General features: G+C 39.1%; 2 pseudogenes; one reads left to right on the forward strand and one right to left on the reverse strand.

Annotated features, from left to right (window-relative positions):
* Positions 1 to 207: 207 nt before the first annotated feature.
* On the forward strand, positions 208 to 2,385 carry LOC143398305 (protein tyrosine phosphatase domain-containing protein 1 pseudogene; annotated as a pseudogene).
* Positions 2,386 to 6,679: 4,294 nt separating this feature from the next.
* LOC143641630 (antigen WC1.1-like) overlaps positions 6,680 to 22,348 on the reverse strand; it is a 56,499-nt pseudogene continuing 40,830 nt past the window's right edge.

The following is a 22,348-nucleotide window of genomic DNA, read 5'->3' on the forward strand; positions in this document are numbered from 1 at the left end:
CCTCTGAATCTTCTAATAAAGTCTGAATCTTCAAGATTACAACAATTATATGTTGAGAAGATGGTAACACAAAAATTCCAGCCAATTTCCACAACTGAGGCCAATGTTTCTGTCAGTTAATGGAGAGGCCACAAAGGAGGAACTGAACACCACCAAGAACAAGGTGAGGAGCTCACAGTGGGTCCTTCCCCACAGCAGCAGCTTGAGATGACAGACAGCACACCAACTGGCCCCTTGACTCTACCTACTGAGAAACGTGACCTAGACACACCAGATAAAAAAGGACTGGAGAGTACAGAGGGCCATTCCAGAGACATGTATAAACACAGTTTGTTCAGGTGTGTGGCCTGCCGAGAAGGACGTTGTCTATGTACAGGGCTGGACTTCTCTTCCCACCCTGAGCAGCAGGGAGTGTCCTGGGAGGTCTCCTGTAGACCCTCAGAGGTAGCACCTCCATGGTAGCCAGCCCTGCCTGTCAGCCTGAGCCTCTGGGTCCTGGATGGTGAGTGAGACCACTGGCTCAAAGGGCTTCAGATACTGACCGTGACAACAAAACTCCAAAAGAGACTCCCAAGGCTGCAGGAGTCTTGCTTCCAAATGAACAACCATATTCCATGTTGGTGAATAATAATGGGTTTGCTGCAAACAAGGAAGGAAATCCAGAATATCCAACCCCAAAGTACACAAAAGTGGGAGGGGAAGTTCGGGCATGTCATCTCTGGACACTCATGTGTTCCATGACATTTGGTGGTACAGCATGCGAATGTGAGAATCCAGTCTGCTGGAGTGAGCAGGAGCAAGCCATTAAGGGTGTTTCCTCATCCTGGGTCACTGAAAATACAGGAAGGAAAAGTAGCCATTTATTATCACCCAGGGCTTAGCCACACAGGTGTTTTAATAGCATGTTATTTAGTTTTTGCAACAAAAATGACTGCTGACCAAGCAATTACATTTGTGCTGACCAAGTGACCCAATTCCACACAAACCAGAAGACAACTGCTGTGTATTCAGGAAATTACTCACTTTGTGATTCCTCTCCCACATTATTTTCTCTTGCTGTGGTCCCAAAGTACATACTCTCACATTAGCCCAATACCTAATTTGCCAGCATAATCCACTTCATTGTTATGAGTCACGACCTCTGAAACACATGCCCCAAATTGTCCAACTGGTCTGCAAATTCTTTGTTGAAAACAGGCCAGTGGTGATGAAGGTCATGTTTAAAGGACCTGAACTCTCTCCTGAAATTGAAAAGACCATGTCTGAGATGATGACAATGTGGCTAGATGAAGAGTTAACTGAGCACAAGAGTGAAGCATCAGACCCATTTAATCTTTTTTTAAAAAGAGAGAGAGAGAGAGAGAAAGAGAGAGAGAGAGAGAATTTTTTAATATTTATTTTTTAGTTCTCATCCTGGGTCACTGATAATACAGGAAGAAAAAGTAGCCATTTATTGTCACCAAGGGCTCAGCCAAACAGGTGTTTTAATAGCTTGTTATTTAGTTTTTTAAACAAAAATGACTGCTGACCAAGCAATTATATTTTTGCAGGCCAAGTGACCCAATTCCCAACAAACTAGAAGACAACTGCTGTGTGTTCAGGAAATTACTCACTTTCTGATTCCTCTCCCACATTATTTTCTATTGCTGTGATCCCAAAACACATTCTGTCACATTAGTCTAGTATCTAATTTGCCAGCATCATCCACTTCATGGTTATGAGTCATGACTTCTGAAACACAAGCCCCAAATTGTCCAGTGGGTGTGAAAACAGACCAGTGGTGATGAAGGTCATGGTGAAAGGTCCTGAACTCTCTGCTGAAATTGAGAAGACCATGTCTGAGATGATGACAATGTGGCAGGATGAAGAGTTAATGAAGCACAAGAGTGAGGCGTCAGATCCATTTAACCCTACTGCAGTGGTGGCAGAGTTTGAGAAATTGGATGATTCTTTCCACTGAGCAAGAGTTTGACTCCCTTTGGAAGAGGCAGGATGTCCAGTGATCCATCTGAAAAGGTGATTCAGGTAAAGTGACTCAGAATTAAAGAGGAACAAAACTCTCCTGGAGCAAGAGGAGACATCATGCCTGCCCAGGACATGCTGGGCCACAAAGTCCAGCAGCAGAAACCCATTGGACATTGTTGACACTCACCATCTCCAGAACTAGAGTTCCAGAGGAGGCATTGGTTAGTACAACATTTTCTTTCTGGAAACCCTCTAAGTTTGGAGGTTTAAAAAGACTCAAGGATGATGAACCACCACTTTTTTATAGGAGAGATATTCTAAAGGAAGTACAATGAAGTAGAACCCTCTCTGGGTATTTCACATTCATGCAATCCTGGGGGACAAATTACAAAAATTTTTCAAATCTCCGTAAGGATCTAAACCCTTCTTACCCAGCAAGTGGCCCTCTGTCATTGTAAACTGCACAGTGGTTCCTTGGGGCCCAGGTTCTGCTGAGGAGGAGGAGGAGGACATGCTGCAACTACCTGGATTCTGGCTTCAAGACACGACTATTGGTTGGAAATCAATATGTCAGGCCTAAATATCAAGGTAACATTTCTGTTCATCTGTGAATAAGCTGAAGTTTGTGGAGCTACTTTTTCTCATAGCACTTTATTTTGAATTCTGTTGGCTTGTGCTGAGAATGATCATTCTTATTTGAGAAAATTATTTGTTTTATAATATCCTTGAGCTACAACTCAGTCTTGAAAAATTGCTATAAAGTTGGTGCCACTTTCTTTTATTTATTCAATTGAATTAATATTGTTATATTAACATTTTAAGTATGTGTGTTTACCTTAATTCTTTTTGGCATTCCAGAAAAAAAAAGTAATTCCAAAACATTTATTTTCTTGATAGAACTTTTCCTAGAGATTTTACCAAATACATAATTTTAGGAGTAAAATTTACAGTGTATGTATCCCACTGGAAAGTCACAAAGGTTCTTAAATTGTTTTTTATAGATACATTTTTAAAGGACTTTTAAAAACGTTGTTTGAAATTTCTTGGTTTTTGTTTTTATGAATATGTCAGACTTTCAAAGTGTATTATTTTTCAAAGCCATTTAGTTTTATTTCAGTGGATAGGCTGTAAAGTGACTGGAAATTTTTATTTTTTTGGTACCAGGGATTGAAACCAAGGTCGCTTAACCACTGAGCCACATCCCAGCCATTTTCTGTATTTTATTTAAAGACAGGGTGTGGCTGAGTTGCTTTTGTTGAATCTGGCTTTGCACTCAAATTCCTTTTGCTGGAGACATTTGAGCTGCTGGGATTTCAGGCATGTACCACTGCTCTGGGCTATGACTTCGAGTTTTTCCTTGTAAAAAGTGGACTTGTCCTTTGTGGGGCTTCCAGATGGCCTTTCCAGCCTTGGCTGTCACAGGAGGCAGGAGCAAGTCTCAACACACCAGGCTTATTCCCACTCTTGTAAGTTGCTGTTGAGCCAAATCACATCTTTCAAGAGAAGGGGGATCAGAAGAGGGCAGTGTGGGAAATTGGTGAGGAGCTTGCCTGTGTCCCTCCAGGGACTCCATAGAAAGTATAGTCTACTCGTGCCAGCTAGTTGTGCCAGCCCTGCTCTCTCTAGACACCACAGCCATTCTGTAAAGGTGACACACCCAGAATCAGCCAGGGTTATTGCAGCATGGTTGTGCTAATACACCATTCAAACAGACAATGTCCTGGCACATGCCCCATTCTCCCAAATTTGCAGTTCCATAGGCCCACTCATCTCAGGCCACGGTCTTTGGCTGCTTTTCTGCTATGAGAATTATAATTTTTAAGTTCATTGGACCCCAGGTTGAATTCATCCTAACTGGCTTTGGACAAGGGTGATGTGATTGCCTAAACTTGTTTCTTGCAGGTCACATTATCACCCAATCCTTGAACCCACAGCTTTACTGAAATTAAATTAATATGTGGGAGTATCAAAATCCAAGCCACAGAAAAGACACCAGCTTCTTTAGTAAAATTGATATTAATCAGACCAATTTCAAACTAACAAATATATTACTCAGTTTTCAAGATTGAATTTCTGGGAAAGCAAGACTAATTTAAAATGAATAAAATTTCTCCAACTCCTTCATTTCTGAATTATAGGTCTAGAACATCAGAAAATACTTTAGTAATTATGGGTCTTACTAACATACTAACTTTAGTGTTGTTCCATATTGTTTAAATTTTCTTAGGAAATCATATCCAATGGCAATCTACAAACTCGCTAGACCATGCTTAAATGTCTCATTTTTCAAGTACCCACCCTAGAAAGAAGGATAGGAAGCAGTTGCATTTTATCCAGATGTACATTAGATTATTGCCCCCACCCCTCACAAAAAATGCTTGTCCTTGCCTCCATCAACCTCAAGTGGGCAAGTGACATCACAGAGCTTTTATCAGCTCACTTTCTTTTTTGTTTCTTACTTTCTTTTTGACCAAAAATAAAACCAGCTGTTTGCTTTGTGTCCAAAATACTTGTTTCAAACTATAGAATAGACATGATTTGACCACAGCACTGCACATCTGAAAATCCAGGTACATTAGCTTGAAAGGGGATATGATCAGTCTAAATACAAATATTGTGTTTATTGGAATAAAAGTGAAAAGAACAACCCCAAAATAAAACAAAATACAGATTTGTAAAAGAGTATGATGTGTTTAGACATAGTTTGTTATTGCTGACAGTTGCTATTGCTCTTTCCTAAAATGGCTGTAAGTGTATATCTAATGAGGTCCAACAATGAGGGTAGACCTCAAAATGTGGAAACTTCATAGTCTAAAGTAAGGCCTTTGAACTTTCTAATATAGCTAAATGATTCCCAATTCTGAATTACAGAATTTCATGGAAGTTTTTGAAAAAAATAGCTGTGCACATGGTTCATAAATTTCAGAATTATTTTATTTTTTATTTATATATGATAGTGGAATGCATTACAATTTTTATTACACATATAGAGCACAATTTTTCATATCTCTGATTGTATACAAAGTATATTCACAACAATTCATGTCTTCATAAATGTACTTTGGATAATAATGATCATCACATTCCACTTTTAATGTAACTTTATATTACAGTAGTGAAATACATTTTATTTTTAAATAAAATATTCAAGTTATAGAAGTAAAGTAAACTTTTGTGAAAGGTCAAATGCTTTGTCTCATATGGTAAAACTAGAGAGAAATAAAATTCAAAATGGGGGATCCATGACAATAGAAGAGAGTTCAGTGGAGGAGTGGTAGAGAATTGAGGGGAACATTGGAGGCACATGAAATATGAGGAACTGCAGGATAAAATTGACCAAATTATGCTAAGTACATATATGAATATAGAGTGAATTTAATCTTATACAAAGAATCAAAAAAAGAAAGAAAAAAAGGAAGAAAATTAAAAAATACAAGGGAGAACAGTAGAGATGAGACGGGATCAGGAGAAGGGATGAGAGGAGGGAGACTGAAAGTACTGTGGATGGTAATGAGCAAACTATATTAAGTGCAAATGTGAATATTTCAAGATAAAACACAGTGTTATGCATAACTATAATGCATTAATAAAAACAGAAGGGGCTGGGGAAGTAGCTCAGTGGCAGAGCACTTGCCTACCATGTGTGAGGCACTGGGTTTGATTCTTATTACCACATAAAAATAAATAAATAAAATAAAGCAATGGAGTCCATCAAAAACTACAAAAATATTTTAAAAAATAAAAACAAAAAAATCATTAAAAAAAGAAAGGAATTACAAAAAAGAGTAAATATAATCTTGGTTTAAACTTATTCAGTTAGAATGGAGATGTGGAAACATTCATTTATTTGCAAGTAAATAACTGATTTTTGGAAAATTTGTTTTAGATGACAATCAGTCTCTAGCATAGAGAATTTCAGAGTTTGGCTTGCTTACTCAGTCCTTTCCAACTCAAATAAATATGTGAGGATGGTCTGGGTGGGGAATGATTCAAGTAAATACAGTCACTTAGAAATCTTTTGCAATTCTGATGGTTAGAATTATTGGCTGTTTAAACTAAGAAAACCAGAGAAAGGAGAAGAGTAGAGAGCAATGAAAAGTGATACAAAACAATAGAATTTAATGATTAATAGTGCAATTTTATGGAGAAATATGAGATTTAGAGAGTTGTAGAATAAGAAGAAAGGAGAAGAAACCCCTGGAATAAAAGACTAATAGGCAGTAGTAGAATCTAGTTATTTATCTTTTATAAAAATAATAAAGAATTAAAAGAAACATAGCCATTTTCCATCCACCTGATACTCCCCAATTACTAAATGTAGGTTTTAGTCAGCATGAATGGGATGTTTTTGAATATTAAGATAGTTGTTTCTAAGTTAATTTTTGTACGACCGAGTTCTTAGTTCAGGACTGCATACCAGTTTTATGCTGTTCAAGAGAAGAATAAACATCTGTTCATCTAAAAGATCAAGTGTGTAGTGTGGGGGAAATCCTATGTGGGAATCCATTGAGTTTGAACACTGAATTTTCAGAGGTTGCTGGGGGTGTATGCATTCAAATTAAGAGAATGACACTATTATTTGAGGCTCAGAGTATTTATTGTAAATGAGGGAAACATGTAGAAACTTTCCAGTACTGAAGAAGACAGAATTCTCCTTTGTCAGAAAACAATATCATAAGGAGTTACACAAAATACAGAACAAAACAAAAAACCACTATAAGATGTTAGGCCCAACATCATCATATCCAGGGTCTTCTTTTCTCAGGACCAATAAGGGTGTTGTCTCTTCCAAGTTAGAATTGTCAGCTTATTTGATAGACTGAGGAGAGATGCCTGGAACAGTAAGAGAATCCTGGTTTTAGTAGTGACAAACATGACAGTCCAGAGAACTCTTGCAAAATAAAAAGACTAATAGAGTGGCTAGAAAATATCTATGGGGAAGCAGTACTTTTCTGGAAGGGTAATAGAGCTGTATCCCATTGACTATGTCCTGTACAAATGTCTTGATTTGAACAATGAGAAGGAAAATGAGTTAAAAATGGTGAGGAGTGGTAATGAGATGCAAGTGCTCTCTTCCACACCAGGCTGGTCTGATTCCTTAAGCACTCCAGGCAGAAGATGACCTCTCTCAATTCCTCCATACCTCAATAACATACCACACTTTCTTTCACAGTATTCATGACAACAACTTGGGTTCAGATGCCAAAGAAGGGAAGCTTAACTAAACTCAATAATTTCTTTTTCCCACAGACCACATGACCATGCACATGTGGAAAGCCCACTTATAAAATATAACACTATATGTTATTTCAAACAGTAAGAGAATTATTCCTTTTACATGTGAAATCTCAATATCTCTATTTAAGGCTATTGTACGTTATGGGTTAAAGTGGGAAATGTTAATGAAAATAACTGGTTATGTGCTTCATTAAAAATAATTTTTTAGCAATGCAAGTTTTGTTCAGCACATGTGAATGAATAAATGCAATCCATCACATAAATATAATTCTGAACATATGTTATATAATCAACTCAATAGATGCAGAAAACAATTCATCAACAAAATTTAGCATCCATTCATGTTAAAAATCTCTGAAGACACTAGGGTAGAAGAAAATTATCTCACTCTTATCAAGGCTATACATGACAAACCCAACATCACATCAAAATGAATGTTGAGAAAATAAAAGCATTTCCTCTAAAATCTAGAGTATGATAAGGATTCATACCCTCACCATTCCTATTCAATATAATTCTTGTAAAGTTAGCTATATCAATTAGACAGGAGGAGGAAATTTAAGGGGTACAATGAGAAAAAAAAATCAAATTATCTCCATTTGCAGATGGTATGATTCTATACATAGAATCTTTTTCAGAAGAGTTTTAGGGTGGATTAATAAATACAGCAACATAGCAGGATACAGGATCGACATACAAAATTTAAAAGTTTTTCTATATGCCAATAGTAAAATCAACCAAAAAAATGAAGGACAGTATTACATTGAAAATAACCTGAAAAAAAAACAAAAACATGAAAATAAACCTAGCTAAGAAGTTGAAAGACCTCTAAAATAAAATTATACAACACTGAAGAAAGAATTTAAAGAAGACTATAGAAGATGGAAAGGCATCTGTTGTTCTTCAATAAGCAGATTTAATATTGATAAAATGATTATACAACCAAAAGCAATCTATACTTTCAATCAGTCCCAATTAAAATATGAATGATTTTCTTCACACAACTGGAAAAATCAGTCCTAAAATTCATATGAAAGAATAAAAGATCTAAAGTAGCCAAAGGAATACTGAGCAAGAAGAACAAGACTGAGGCATAACAATTCCCATGCTCAAATTGTGCTGCAGAGCTCTACTAACAAAAATAAAATGGCATTTTTATAAAAACCAACATGAAAGTTAATGGACTAAAAATCACAGAGGTAAACCCACAAAGATATTATCATCTGATGTTTGACAAAATCAGTAAAAACACACATTGGAGAAAAAAAATGGATGTTATGGTTTGGATGTGATGTGTCTTCCAAAAGCTCATGTGTGAGAAATTGCAAGAGGAGGGACAATTGGATTGTAAGAGCCTTAATGCAGTCATTGCATTTTTCCCCTGATAGCAATTAACTGCCTGGTACCTCAAGGCTGGTGGGTTGTGGGTTGAGGGGGTGGGTTCTCAAAGGCATGGCCTTGGGTGCCGCAGTCTGGCTGGGCACAAATCACGAGCCACTGAAGCAGGAACAAACTTTATTTTTAAACTGCAGGAAAAAACCTCACACACGCTCCTGGGAAAATCTCCCGAATGCCACGCAGCTCATCCGGGAACCCCGCAGCAGGAAATATCTCCTCCGGAAAACCCTCCTCCTGCACTTCCCCAACCAATGGGAACTCTCGGGGAATCCCTGGAAATCCCCATGAGAGCTCGAAAGTAGTTCGAGAACTCAAAAGTAGCGGCAGAGGCGGATAGTAATGCCTCTCCTGTCAATCAATACTGTTGGCAAAATGCCAGGGGCCATACAGGCTCAGCTGTGGCTCTCAGCACTTGGGTATATTTTGTATTCTGGAGAGTGGAGTCTGTCTCTTCTTCATGATAACCATGCAGGCTGTTTCCTTCTGCCACACTCTTCCACCATGATGTTCAGCCACATCTTCAGCTTCAATGAATGGAGCCTACTGTTTATAAATAAATACCTTTGAGATATTGAGCCCCTGCACAAATATTTTCTCTTCTACAATTGTGCTGGTTGGGTCATTTAGTCAAAGAAGTGAAAAAGCTGACGAAATTGACTTTTTAACAAATGGGAAAACAGGGTTATCCATATGTAGAAGAAAGAAAGGAGCTCCCTCTGTCTCACCCTGCAAAAACATCAACTAAAATGGATCAGAGGCCTAATAATTAGACAAGAATCTTTACAATTGCTAGAAGAAAACATAGGACCAACTCTCTAGTACTCAGGCACAAACAGTGTTTAATAAAACTCCCAAAGCTCAAGAAATGAAAACAAGATTCAATTGGGGCAGCTTCAAATTTAAAAATTTCAATCAGCAAAGGAAACAAGATGTTGAAAAGAGAGCCTGAAAAATCAGAGGAACATAAATATACCATGTTAAAGTATATGTGTGTATGTATATATAATTGTAGATATATAAAACTAATTTATTAAAAACCATAAATTAACAGAAAGGAGATAAGTAGAGGAAGGGGAGCAAAAGAAGGGAGAGGAATAAAGTGGAATATGGGGAATTAAAATGGAGAAAACTTTATTTTTTGGGTATATAAATAGTTCAAAATGAACACTACTGTTATGGAGAAATATAATGCACTGATAAAAAATTTAAGAAATCAATAAATAAATATTGGTGAGTATGTGGGGATAAAGAAATACATACACATTCATGGTGAGAAGGCAAATTAGTATGATAACTTTGCAAAGCAGTATGAAGATTTTTTAAAAGAGTAGGAATGCAGCTACCATATGACCCAGCTATTCCACTTGTTGATATGTATTAAAGAGCTGAAATTAGCATAAAACTGTGATACAGGTATATCAGTATTTATAATAGCTGAGTTTATAGTGACCTAGTTATGGAACCAGCATAGGTGTCTCTTAATGAATGAATGAATAAAAAATTACACACACACAATACCCACAAACACACCTAATAGAGTTCTATTCAGTCATAAAGAAAATTTAAATTATATCATTTGCTGGTAAATGGGTGGAACTGGAGAAAATCATTCTAAGTGAAATAAGCTCAGGATGATAAGACTTTAAACTTTTCTCTCATATGCAGAATCTACATAGAAGTAAGAAATAAAAAGAGAAGATATTATGAAAATAGAAGCAATAACAGTGGATTAGAAAGGGGTTGAAGGGAGGCATGATGGGAGAAATGGAGAGGATCTCTGAAATAAAATTCTCCATATTTTACTCTCTGTGTGCTTGAATTTATCACAATGAATTCTATTTTTATGTATGAATGTAATGTTCTCATTACAAAAACAATAAATACATAGAAGGATGACCTGTTGATTAAGAGAAGGTAATCAGGGGGAAGGAAGAGGGAAAGGGGGAAGTACTGGATATTTAAATGGAGCAAATTATATGTATTTATGAATATGTAAAAATTAATGCCACTATTATGAATAATCATAATGCACTAATAAAAACACTAAAATGCTCTCCAAATTACTTCTCACATGTTTAAAGACAACCATACTTGATGTTCAAACAGAGGTCTTGGTTTGCTGTTTGAAAATTGGAACAAAGCCACCAAGTCTCTGCAGCTCATACAGACATGTCTGGATCCAAGGGCAGTATGTGCAGACAGAGGACACAATATTTACCTCCTTTCAGAAGAAATAAAACAGTTTCAATAAACAGAAAAAGGGAAGAGAATGCATCATTTTGGTTTACAAGACTACTAAGCATCTTGTAGTAAAGAAAAACTGATCATTGGTATGTCCAAATCCATCTTTACCATGATAATAATGCAAGACCACTGGAGACATAGTTATGCACTTACCTGTCTGAGAACACCTGGCACCACCTCCCTCTTCTGGGAAAAAATTCTTCTCCTTCATTCCAAAGGAAGAAGGGATTTCAGGAACAGGTAACTCTTCAACATCATCATAACCACTGCTTGTGGCAACTGCATGTTGCCCTCCAGGTTCTGAAAACAGATAATAAGGAGAAAGAGCAAGATATTTGTTAGTCTTGGTGATGTCTTCAGTCTGTTCTAATGAAGAGATTCTATGAGATTCTCATAGCTGAGAAATATAGGTACCCTATTCCAAGGCTGTCCCAAAGGCATACATTTGATGTCCATATTCTTTGATCATGTAAATCATCTAAATATTTCAATGTATGAAATTCAAGAATATTTTCCTAACATGTCATGCTGAAAAATATCAATAAAGCTTATGCTGTAATTTGATGCACTCTTTTCAGGCATATGATAAAGGGTTGGAAAATATGTATGTGTCAGAGATTTAGGGTGATTTCATCAGGCCCAAGGAGAACCCAGGCTGTTCATATGGTCTCTGAGGCAATGGAGACACAGAGGAGAAGCCTGGCTTTCTCTCTCCCACAGATAGGCTATTCTACCAATTTGAATCCCAGGAGGCATGGGTTTCAACCTCCTCTAGTGCTTTGGTGCCGCAGTCTCTGGCTGGGCACAAATCACGAGTCTCCACACAGCTTGTAGATTCAAACAGCAATTCTTTATTCCCGAACTCACACCGGCCCTCTACAAACACGTTCTGGGGGAATCCACGTTCTCTGCCCAAATCCACTCCCAAATCCACTACTCTGCCCAAATCCAATCCGCATGGGCTTCTGTCTCCCAAAATATACTGTCTGACCCTAAGCACTCAAGAGGAACTCAGCAGCAGGATACGCCCTATTCTAAAGGGGGAACACCCTAATCTCCTATTATGCTAAACTGCCCTATTCTAAAGGGGGAACACCCTAATCTCCTATTATGCTAAACCGCCCTATTCTAAAGGGGGAACACCCTAAACACGGATCCTGCCCTGGTCCTTGAGCAAGGTCACCTTTCAGAAGTCCTTCCACTAGACAGCATGGGAGTAAGCTGGCAAGGAATTTGTCATACCTACTTGGCTGATAGAACCCAGGCTGTTCATATGGTCTCTGAGGCAATGGAGACACAGAGGAGAAGCCTGGCTTTCTCTCTCCCACAGATAGGCTATTCTACCAATTTGAATCCCAGGAGGCATGGGTTTCAACCTCCTCTAGTGCTTTGCTGTCCTTAAGATTTAATTTTAAAGAGCACTCCTGGACATGCCTCATCTTAGGAACTCTCCATTTCTACCACTTGGGGAAGGTCCATGGTGTCCTCCTTCCTTAGGTCATTTTTAGAGAAGCTCTTCCAATGATTGATAAGTACAGGCATCACACACACTCCTTGTGTTCTAGTGATTATGAAGGTCATTATTTTTTGTCTTCATATTCTATAAACCACAAAATAGTCCATACATCCCTGTATTTCAGGTCAAATCCATATGTTCTCTTTCACCATAGAATTTGTGAGATGATCAAGTTCAAATGTTCTTTTTAAAGTTATGGCCTTGGGGCTGGGGATATGGCTCAAGTGGTAGCGCGCTTACCTGGCATGCGTGCGGCCCTGGTTTGATCCTCAGCACCACATACAAACAAAGATATTGTGTCCGCCGAAAACTAAAAAATAAATATTAAAAAATTCTCATTCTCTCTTTCTCTTTCTCTTTAAAAAAAAGAATGAAATTAAAAAAAATAAAAAAATAAAGTTATGGCCTTGGATTTTATAATGATATATTTGAGGTGTGTCTGTGACCATATGGAAGTACCTATGGAAACCAACATATTAGAATCTCATGTTTCCCTTTCTGTATGACAGAGTGGGTGGAGAGAAAAAGTAGTTGTGAACCTGAAGGAAGAGACCCTTCCCATCCTAATCATAGAAAGTTCTTCTCAGATGGTAACCTCCTCCTCCCACCATCCAGGGGAAGACCTGTCTCTACTACCTGGGGCAGGTTCAGGGTCTCCATTCTCCTCACTGTCCCCTGGGTAATAGGGTAGCACAGTTGCTGAGCCATCATCAGACATGGTTCCTAGTAGGGAGAAAACATCAGAGACAAACACAGGAGGAGGTCAATGTCATGGTTCAGAAAAATTTTTGAAGCTTCATCCTTGTAGAGAGAGGGCTTGGAGCTCCTGTCCTAGAAGGTGCTGATAATTGTTATAGTGGTCCAGGGATATTCCTAAAAGATCTTGTTCTCAATGGTTGGTCCTCAGGTTGGAGGTATTTGAAAAGGTAGAACCTTTAAGGTGTGAGAAATAATGGGAGGAATGAAGTTGTTGGGTGCACCCTCTTGAAAAGAATTGTAGGATGCTAATCTCTTCTTCTTTCTGTTAATATTCTGGTCACTGTGAGGTAAGCATCTTTGATCCACCACATGCTCCCAGAATGATAGGCTGCCTATCCTAGGCCAAAAGCAGTAAAGCATCTGCAAATGGAAGCCAAATCAAACTTTCTTCTTTATAATTTGATTATCTCAGGCATTTTATTTCAGTAATAGAAAGTTACCAAATATGCCATATGAGGTTGATGCTCTTTGCTTATTGAAGGTTTCCACACTGAGCAAACTCATGCAAACAAAGGAGGTAGAACACACCTGGACTGTTCAGCAGGCTCTCCTTCTCTGGATTTATGGGGTAATCTATCTCCTGGTACAGGACCTCATCAACAGCATCTTCAAAAGTGGATAAGGCTATGGAAAACAGAATGAGTTCAGACATTTCTCCTGGAAGTCTTTCCATTACCAACAGACCATGGGATAGAACTAGATTTCTGTCCACACCTGGATCTTAAACCCAGTCTCCACTAGCACTGCCCACATGGGAAATCATCCTATTTGAGGGCTCCATTTTTTAACCCAGGTCAAATTCATGTCTTCTAAGTCTCCAAGTCCATGGTAGAGAAGGTAGTTTTTCATAAAATGAGAACAAGACTAAAATGTGTACTTAAAAAAAATTGGCCCAATATTATTGTGCATACTTTCAGGTCACAGATTTCCCAAGTCCCACCTTGGCGCTGTGCTCTCCATCTGAGCAGCTGAGTTCCCAGGATGATGAGAACAAGAAATAGAAGGGCTCCCAGGATCATGCAGAGGATCCCAGGTAAGGAGAAGATGCCAGGGACAGGAGCTGAGGCTGAACTGGTGCCTGAAGAAGAAAAAGAGCCATGAGTCTTTAGAGAGGACCATAAGCTCAGAAAAAAACAATTACCTGGTCATCACTTGGGTCCTCAGGACCATGAAGTCCCTAGTTCAAACATCATATATCATGAATGTCAGGATATTACCACCCTAGATCCTGCTCTGGGCTGTGTCAACTATCTTCTGAGTCTGGTTTTAAGGGATTTCTATAAATTTAATGTGGGTGAGGCAATGGAGCTCCCTGAGTGTTACAATTTAACACAAATGATGGCTTCTTCTAACACCTCATCATCAGGCCTACTGTATTATGACCAGAGCAGTGTAGACTCCATAGTGCAGAACTCTGAAAATCTGCTTATCTCCTCCATAACCGGGTTCAGAGAAAAAAAAAAAAAAAAAGCAAACAAACAAAAAAACACTTGCTTCTCTGGGTGGGTCGAATTGTTGTCCTTTCACCTGGGGATAAGAGAAGGAAAAATCACTGCACTGTTTTGGTCTGGGAATGTCTCTGGGTCCCACCCCCAACCATTGGCACATAGTTCTGTCCCAGATGCCAGGAGATTGGGCACAGCCTTCCAGAGCCAGAGCATAGGGTAGCAGGACAGCCTGGGAAGCCGTTTGGATGCAAACACACTCCTTCAACCCTAGGCCCCCCACCTGGTCCTGCTACTCACCAGAGCACCTCACACCAGCGTCCTCCTCATGCTTGCAGTCACTCTGTCCCCAGGGTGCTGCAGCACAGGCCCACAGGGAGGGCTCCCTGCCCCTGCACTGCACCTCGTCCAGCCAGATGCTTCCATTTCCAGGGCCAAATGCAGCTTCTCCTGGGGCTTCCAGGGCAGAGCCACAGCCCAGCTGCTGACACACCACCTCAGCCTCTGCCAGGCTCCAGGAGTCATCACACACAGTGCCCCAGGCGCCTTCATGCCAAACCTCCACTCGCCCTGAGCACTCACTGTCTCCTCCCCTGAGTCGGAGCTTCTCTTTGTCTGAAAAGGCAGCAGCACCTCCTCTTACTCCCTGGTGGGAGGAAAGAAGCCCCTGGAAGCCATGGGGAAGGTGTGAGGGGATGAGGTACCTGTGCAGGGCGCAGTGGATGGACAGCTCTTGGGTCGGTTTCCTGCAGGAGCAGACAGTGGAGAAAGCACTAGTAAGTGACAGCTGGGGAGATCCTACCCCCAGACAAGTCTCTCTAAGGTCCTGGGCTCAGTTCACGTAACAGGTGGAGATAAGGTGCTTCAGAATTATTCTATTAGACTGGGTTACTGAGACATTCATTCTCTATAGCATATTCCTATCAGCAGCTGAAATTATTTTTATCAATTTACCTGTTTTAAATGCCTAGTATGTGAAAAAATACAAACATGATAATGCACATTCTCATGTATGTACATGAAAACACACTCAGACACATGTTACCCAGAAAGAAAACTCCTCTAGAAAGGAGCCTTGCCTCATTCCCTCTGTTCCTGCTAATAGGACAATGCCTGGCATGTTGAATGCATTCCTTAGAAATGCATATGGGTGAGTTTCAATGAATGCTATGAACATTGGCTTGATAAATATTTAATGATTAAATAAATAGATGAGTAAGATGTGCAGAAAAATAGTTTTTGAACTCTTTCAAATCCCAAAGGCAATAAAAGAAATGTAAATTAATGTCAATGGTTTTTGGTAACAAATATTAGGCATTTAAAACATAAGTACTGAGTAATCCCCCAAATAAGTTGTATTCAATATATCTCATATTGTTAATGAAAAATTACAAACATTGAAAGTATTCATTTAAATTAATTAAAACTATTATTTCAATAAATTAAAATATATTTTACAGAAATTATGCAAGCAGATATCAGAGAAAAGTTAATAAGTAAACAATAGTTAGCTGGAAAGATAGAAACATTTTCATGGAAAGATAATACACTCAGGAAAATTAGAGGTAACACAGAATCAAGCAAAACAAAACAAAATAATACATATAAATACAAATTAACATGGACAAAACACACATGCCACTTGTCCTAAAACAGCTTCGTGGATACACATTATCCCCATTATTCTGTCAACCTCCTACCCTATACTGAGAACATCTCTAGATGATGGCAGGACCTGTCTTGGGTGGTTGCTTACTTCAGGATTGGGTGTCTATTTCTCAATATGTGGAGTCTATTGTAAGAACAAAGTTCATTGGTACCTAATCTTATTATTTATTATCACTTCAGACTCTACAGGAAAAATTTAAAAAATAAGGTGAAGAAAGGGAGAAAAAGGAAAAGAGTAAGCAATTGATTTTAAAATGTTTACCACCATTTATTATCTCATTCTTCCTGGATTTTAGGCAGATCCTAGCATAGGTTTATGGGCTTTGTTCCTTTTTTTGATTTTTGAGCTTCTGTATGTTCTTTGACTTTAGTTTAATGGTCAAGTTATAAAAAAAACACCAGTGTTTTCTATGAAGATATGAAATACTGTTTGAAGACAATTGCTCCTACAAGGTAATATGACAGTATCTGTTCAAAAAATAGATATCCTGTGATCTTTCAACCATGGGCAGTCATCTTGTAGTAATAACCTACTAGTATGTGGTGTTACATGTGCAAGGATATTTTTTACAATATTGTTTTTAGAAGGGAAAAATTAAAAAAAATATATAAATAAATATCAAAAATGATTATGCAAGCTCTAATACTTATTTCTTAAGAATGTAACATTATGGAGTTGTTTTATAAAACAGTGAGTACTACTTGTGGAACATCCATAATATATTGTTAATAAAGCCAATGTAACAATAGTAAATATGATACAAACCCAACATTGTAAAACCAAATACAAAGACACCATAAGATAAATGCTATTATCACTGTATTAGTTTAGATAAAATTCCATGAAAATGGAGAATTAGGAAAAGAGTAACTACCAGTCCATTCATTCTATTTACATCAGGGGAATATGAATAGACAAGTGGCTATGCAATGTCACTAAAGTACCTTTTATATTTTAATATGTCTTCCTTGATTTCAATGAGTAATTAGAGTTTTGGTAATTCAGTGTAACTGAAAACATATTATTTAATTCTACACCAAAAATAAACTAGAGGGAAGAACATAAATCCCCTAGTGTCAAATATATGGCCAATTCTGTGAAGAGAGCAAAAAATATAACACAGCATAAGAGAAGGTGGGGTGGACATCCCTTTATGTCTCCAGTGCTCTTTGCCCAGAAATACAACATTACTCATTAACTAGGTTTCCTCCCATGGTAAGGTTAAGAGTCACTTAAACTTAGAGTGAACCCAAACCCAACCAGTAGTAGTCTGCACCCCTGAGTCACATCCTTGACCCTGAAGTGGCTCATATTCTCCTCCCTCTTCCATGGGGAAGTCCTTCAAAGTCTTAGAAAAACAATGTGTTCACTCTTTCTGCCATTTCTGCAAATTATGGCAATTACAAACTGCTGTGCCATGGTTTCCAGTTGTTTCTGTTTCTGGTAGCCACAGAGAAATTTGCCAGTGTCACTTCTAAAGGCAGCTCACCTGTGACACAGAAACATATTAATCAACTTGATAATAAAATGAGCATATTTCCAGCATTAAACTGACAATATGTTATAGAAGAAAAGACCACTGAAGATTGTTGGAATAGTCCAGCAACAAGTGATCTTTCCTGAACTAAGATGAGGGTGGGAAGGAAAGAGTAGAAGGAATTAGGACGTGGTTTCTGGTACATGCATAGAACTTGCTACTACATTGGAACTGGAGGGAGAGTGAAATGGAGATGTGAATGTAGACTGAGAATAAGTAACTGAGCAACAACGGTGGCATTAATTGGGATGGGGAATAGAAAAGGGAGAAAAGGTAGAGGCAGATTAAAGGGGTGAAATAAAATGCTCTACTTTGAAAACAAATTTGAGTTGTCCATTTATATTCAAGTGAGGGTCCAGTAGCAATGAAATATATGAGATTGGATTTAATGTCAGAGATCAGATATGGACTTTATATTGGGAGCTGTCAGTGGAATAATATCATCTAAGGCCTGGACCCCAATGAGATTAGTGAAGGAAAGAGCTAAGGAAGAATAGAGAGTCTAAAATTTAGATACTGAATGAAGACGATGCAAGACTCTAAGACTAATAATCAGTAAATTAGAGTGACCATGAGGAGAAAACAAAAAAGAAGATAGACAGCTGAAAGTTTCTCTTTTTCCAGTGAAGTTTGTGTGAAGATTATCATTTGTATGTATCATGGGTTTAAATAGAAATGAGGGGGAGATCAGGGAATTTGTAAAATGTCATGTTAGAGAGAGGGCAAGAGCACATGTGAGAGAAGCAAACTACAATATGGGGCCAGTGTGGAGGATCCATCAGAGATTGGATCACAAATTCAAAGAGACTGGCAGGATAATTTCACATTATAACAAGATACAGTACTAGTCAGTGATTCATCAGTCCTTGCCTAGTCCAGTGCAGGCAGCCAAATGTTAGGTAGTTGACTCAACTACCAGGGAATTGAGTGTACTTGAAGGGGAGGATATTAACAGGGCATCATGTTGTCTAATCAGGGTAAGAAGAACATGTGCAAGACTGAGAAGAGTGGAAGCATGATAAACTGATAAGGGAAAACATTTGGAATCTGCATGAGGATGAAATATCTGGAAAAGAAGCATAATGAATATGTGCCACATGGAGAAGAGGCAACAGTCAGAGAAGGAATAAGGCAAACAAGATCTCAAGCTAAACAGTTAGTGATAGTCAATAGTGTGACCCTCCAGAGAGATGGGATTTAAGTGTAGTGCTTCCAAGGGAGAAAATGAGGAATGGAGGCCAGTATGTTATCTCAGTTGTGTGCAAGTTTCCTGGCAGCACCAAGAACAGGAGACAGAGGAGCCTAGTGATCCTGGGATTGCAGCATTCCTGGATGAGGGGGAGCAACCAGGCTAAAGACTGACACCAGTTGAAGAAGTAGTTGATACTACTTCATGGAACAAATTTTAAGCACGTGGACATGGAGAAAAAAAATAATATAAATTGTTGAAAATGACAATGGAAAGCAGGAATATTTTTATTCTAAGATTTGACCTAGAAATATTTTTTTGAAAGGGAAGCAAAGAGCATCCAGATGATAAAGATATCATTGTTTTCACAGGACAGCCAGTTTTTTTATCACAACATGAAACTGAAGCACACCTTGTAGATCTTAAGCAATTGGAAGACAATAGCCTCCAATTTCCAACAGGCCCCATAGAATGTTTTCTGGGAGAGGGACGAAGTGGTTCACTTGCAGTAGCATATGGATAAAGGCTCAGAGGAGGCAGTATCAACCAGGGCCTCTGGGACTGTGAGGAGATGAATTCAATAAGAAAATAAGGGGAGACAGGCCCCTCATCTCAATGCAATTCCCCATAATGTGGCAGGCAAGAAGATTAACAAACAGCTTTTCAACAGAATTGGTATTGGGACCATGGAGAGGAGTTGAATTCTTCTTATCCATCCAGATAATCAGGCATCACTCTCCCCAGCTTCTTTCTACTCTGCTCATGATGAGATTTTATCAGTACCTCAAGGTCACCAGACTTCTCACACCTCAGTATTTATATTGACCAAATGCTCTTATTACTTTCATCATTTGACATCTACTCCCTTTCAATGGAATAAACCTAAATGTTATTTCTCTTTTCCTCAAATTACCCATTTACACAGCACCTTCCACTTCTTTATGACACTCACATTTATGGTTGGTATGTTTCGTCAAGCTGGAGGGTAAACTTCATGAGGACACGGAGAGTATTTTCTTCTTGTCTCTCCTCCTTAAGGCTCAAATTAAATTGCTAGATGCAATTCACTCAATTACTTATAATCAACAATCTGAACTGAGAGTTTTTCTTACTTATGTAGATGGATTTCAGAGTAAAAGACCAGGAGCTCAAAGATAATCCACTAGTATTGGATAACCCAAGTTGTCCCTCACTCTCTAGACTGTATGGGGTGGATGAAGTGCTTACTCCTAACATTAATTTGCACATCTGGATTAAATGATGACCATGGTTACTATAAACAGTTTGTTGAGTGGTTTAACCTTCATTATGTGTGAAGAAAATTTTAAAAAAACCTAACACTATGACAGAGCATAGCAAGTGATTTATATATTTGACGTCAAATTCCTCACTCTACTAAGGAAATAGAGAGTAATTATTACAGCTTAAGACTGTACTAGCCATTTGCTGGTACAGTTTTTTAGAGGGTAAGTTCATGCTCAATTTAATATCCATGGCATTTTCCACATAAATGGCTGTCAGAACAGGTTTACTTAATTCTGTCATTGAAAGGAGATTGTAAATTGTAGCTAAAATAGTCTCTATTCAAATTTGTACCTCATAGACTTATTTGAACTTATTTTCTTGGCTTGAAAGTATGATATTTATCTAACAACTTACAGAGTGAGGAAACAGGAATAGGGAATAAGTCACCTGAACACATGATATAAGCTTCCTCCTTTGCAGAGCAAGATCTCTGTTTCCAGGGGTCAGAAGGACACTGCCAGAGAGAGGTGTCTGTTTTCCTACACTGGATTCCATCCACCCAACGGCGTCTAGAACCTTCCCTTAGAGGAACAGAAGAGTTGAGAGTCCCAGTGTCCCTACAGCCAAGGTGTCTGCAGATCACGGACAAGGTCACAGCTTCCATGGGGCTGTGGCAGACACTGCCCCAAGTGTTGTTGTAGAAAACCTCCAGCCACCCAACACACTCCTGGTCCTCGCTCACCAACCTGAGGGCCAGGAACTCTGAAACCAAGAGGAGTGAAACAGGGCACAGTGAGTATTTAACACTTAGTGCTGCTTTTCTTTACCCTACGTAGTGAATGCTCACTGCTAACTTTGCTGATGAAATATCCACTGGGATAAAGACAAAACATTTATCCATTTACCTGTTTTGATAACTTGTATGTATCTTTGTATTTCTATGACAGTGGTATAGTGGAAAAGTAACAGACAGGAACACTGAAGTGGGACTCTTGAAGGGAGGGAGTAAAAGCTACCTGACTAAATATCTGACAGACACTGGGAAAGGGGGGGATGGACAATGAGGTGGCAGAACAGTGAATTCCCAGATATGTCACTTCCTGATGCTGGAGATTGTGAATAGGTTACTTTTTGAGAAAAAGGGAATTTGCAAACAAGATCAGGATGAGGATTTTAAAATGGTGCAATTTTTTTAGATTATTTGGGATTAACCATGTCAGCTCATTCTAACCACATCCTTTGATCTGTATTCTTACAAGCAGACAATGGTTTCTGACCTGGTCAAAGAGAGATGTGAAGATGAAAAAATGGCCAGAAGTATGCAAGGTGGTTGACTTGAATAAGGAAGGCAAATACCTTTAATGCTGGAAAAGGTGAGGAAATGACTCTTCCCAGAGCCTTGGCTTAAGGTAGCTCACTGACACATTGTTTATAGCTCAGGTGGACTGGGGTAAGACTTGAACTCATTTTGTTCTAAGACACTAACTCTGTGGTAATTTATTATAGCAGCAATAGGTAACTAATATAGTGGGTCTCAGGATGTTGCACACACAGTAACTGAAGCATGAGGTCTGCAGTCAGACGGACACTGAAGAGAAAGATTGTCAGGAATCAGGGATAAGAAGAAAGGAGCAGAAACTCAGCTACTGCAGAGGAAATGGAAGCATCTTCTCTTTTCTGCTAGAGGGACAGGCACTGTGGGATGAGCCTCCTCCCCTTCCACCCTGCCACCAATTTCCCCTCCTCTGCCCTAAGGCTCAGATACCATCCTGTATATGCTCCTCATTTCTTCTACCTGTACCCAGTGTGCACCACAGACCTGAGCAGATGACCCCTGCATCCTCCTTGTGACTGCAGTTGTGCTGCCCCCAGCCCTGGGAAGGGCACTGCCACACATGGGCCTCCTCTCCTGTCCAGTTCAGCTCATCCAGCCAGATGGGCCCTGATCCCTCTCCAAAGTGAGCAGAGATGGAGGCCTCCAGGGCCACTCCACAGCCCAGCTGTCTGCACACCACATGGGCATCACTCAGGTCCCAGCTGTCATCACAGATGGAGCCCCAGGAGCCCTGCTGCAGGATCTCCACTCTCCCTGCGCAGCGACTGCCCCCATCCACCAGGCGGAGCTGTCTGCTGTCTGAGGAGA

Source organism: Callospermophilus lateralis, chromosome 4 (genome assembly GCF_048772815.1).
Source record: "Callospermophilus lateralis isolate mCalLat2 chromosome 4, mCalLat2.hap1, whole genome shotgun sequence".
NCBI classification, from domain to species: Eukaryota; Metazoa; Chordata; class Mammalia; order Rodentia; family Sciuridae; genus Callospermophilus; species Callospermophilus lateralis.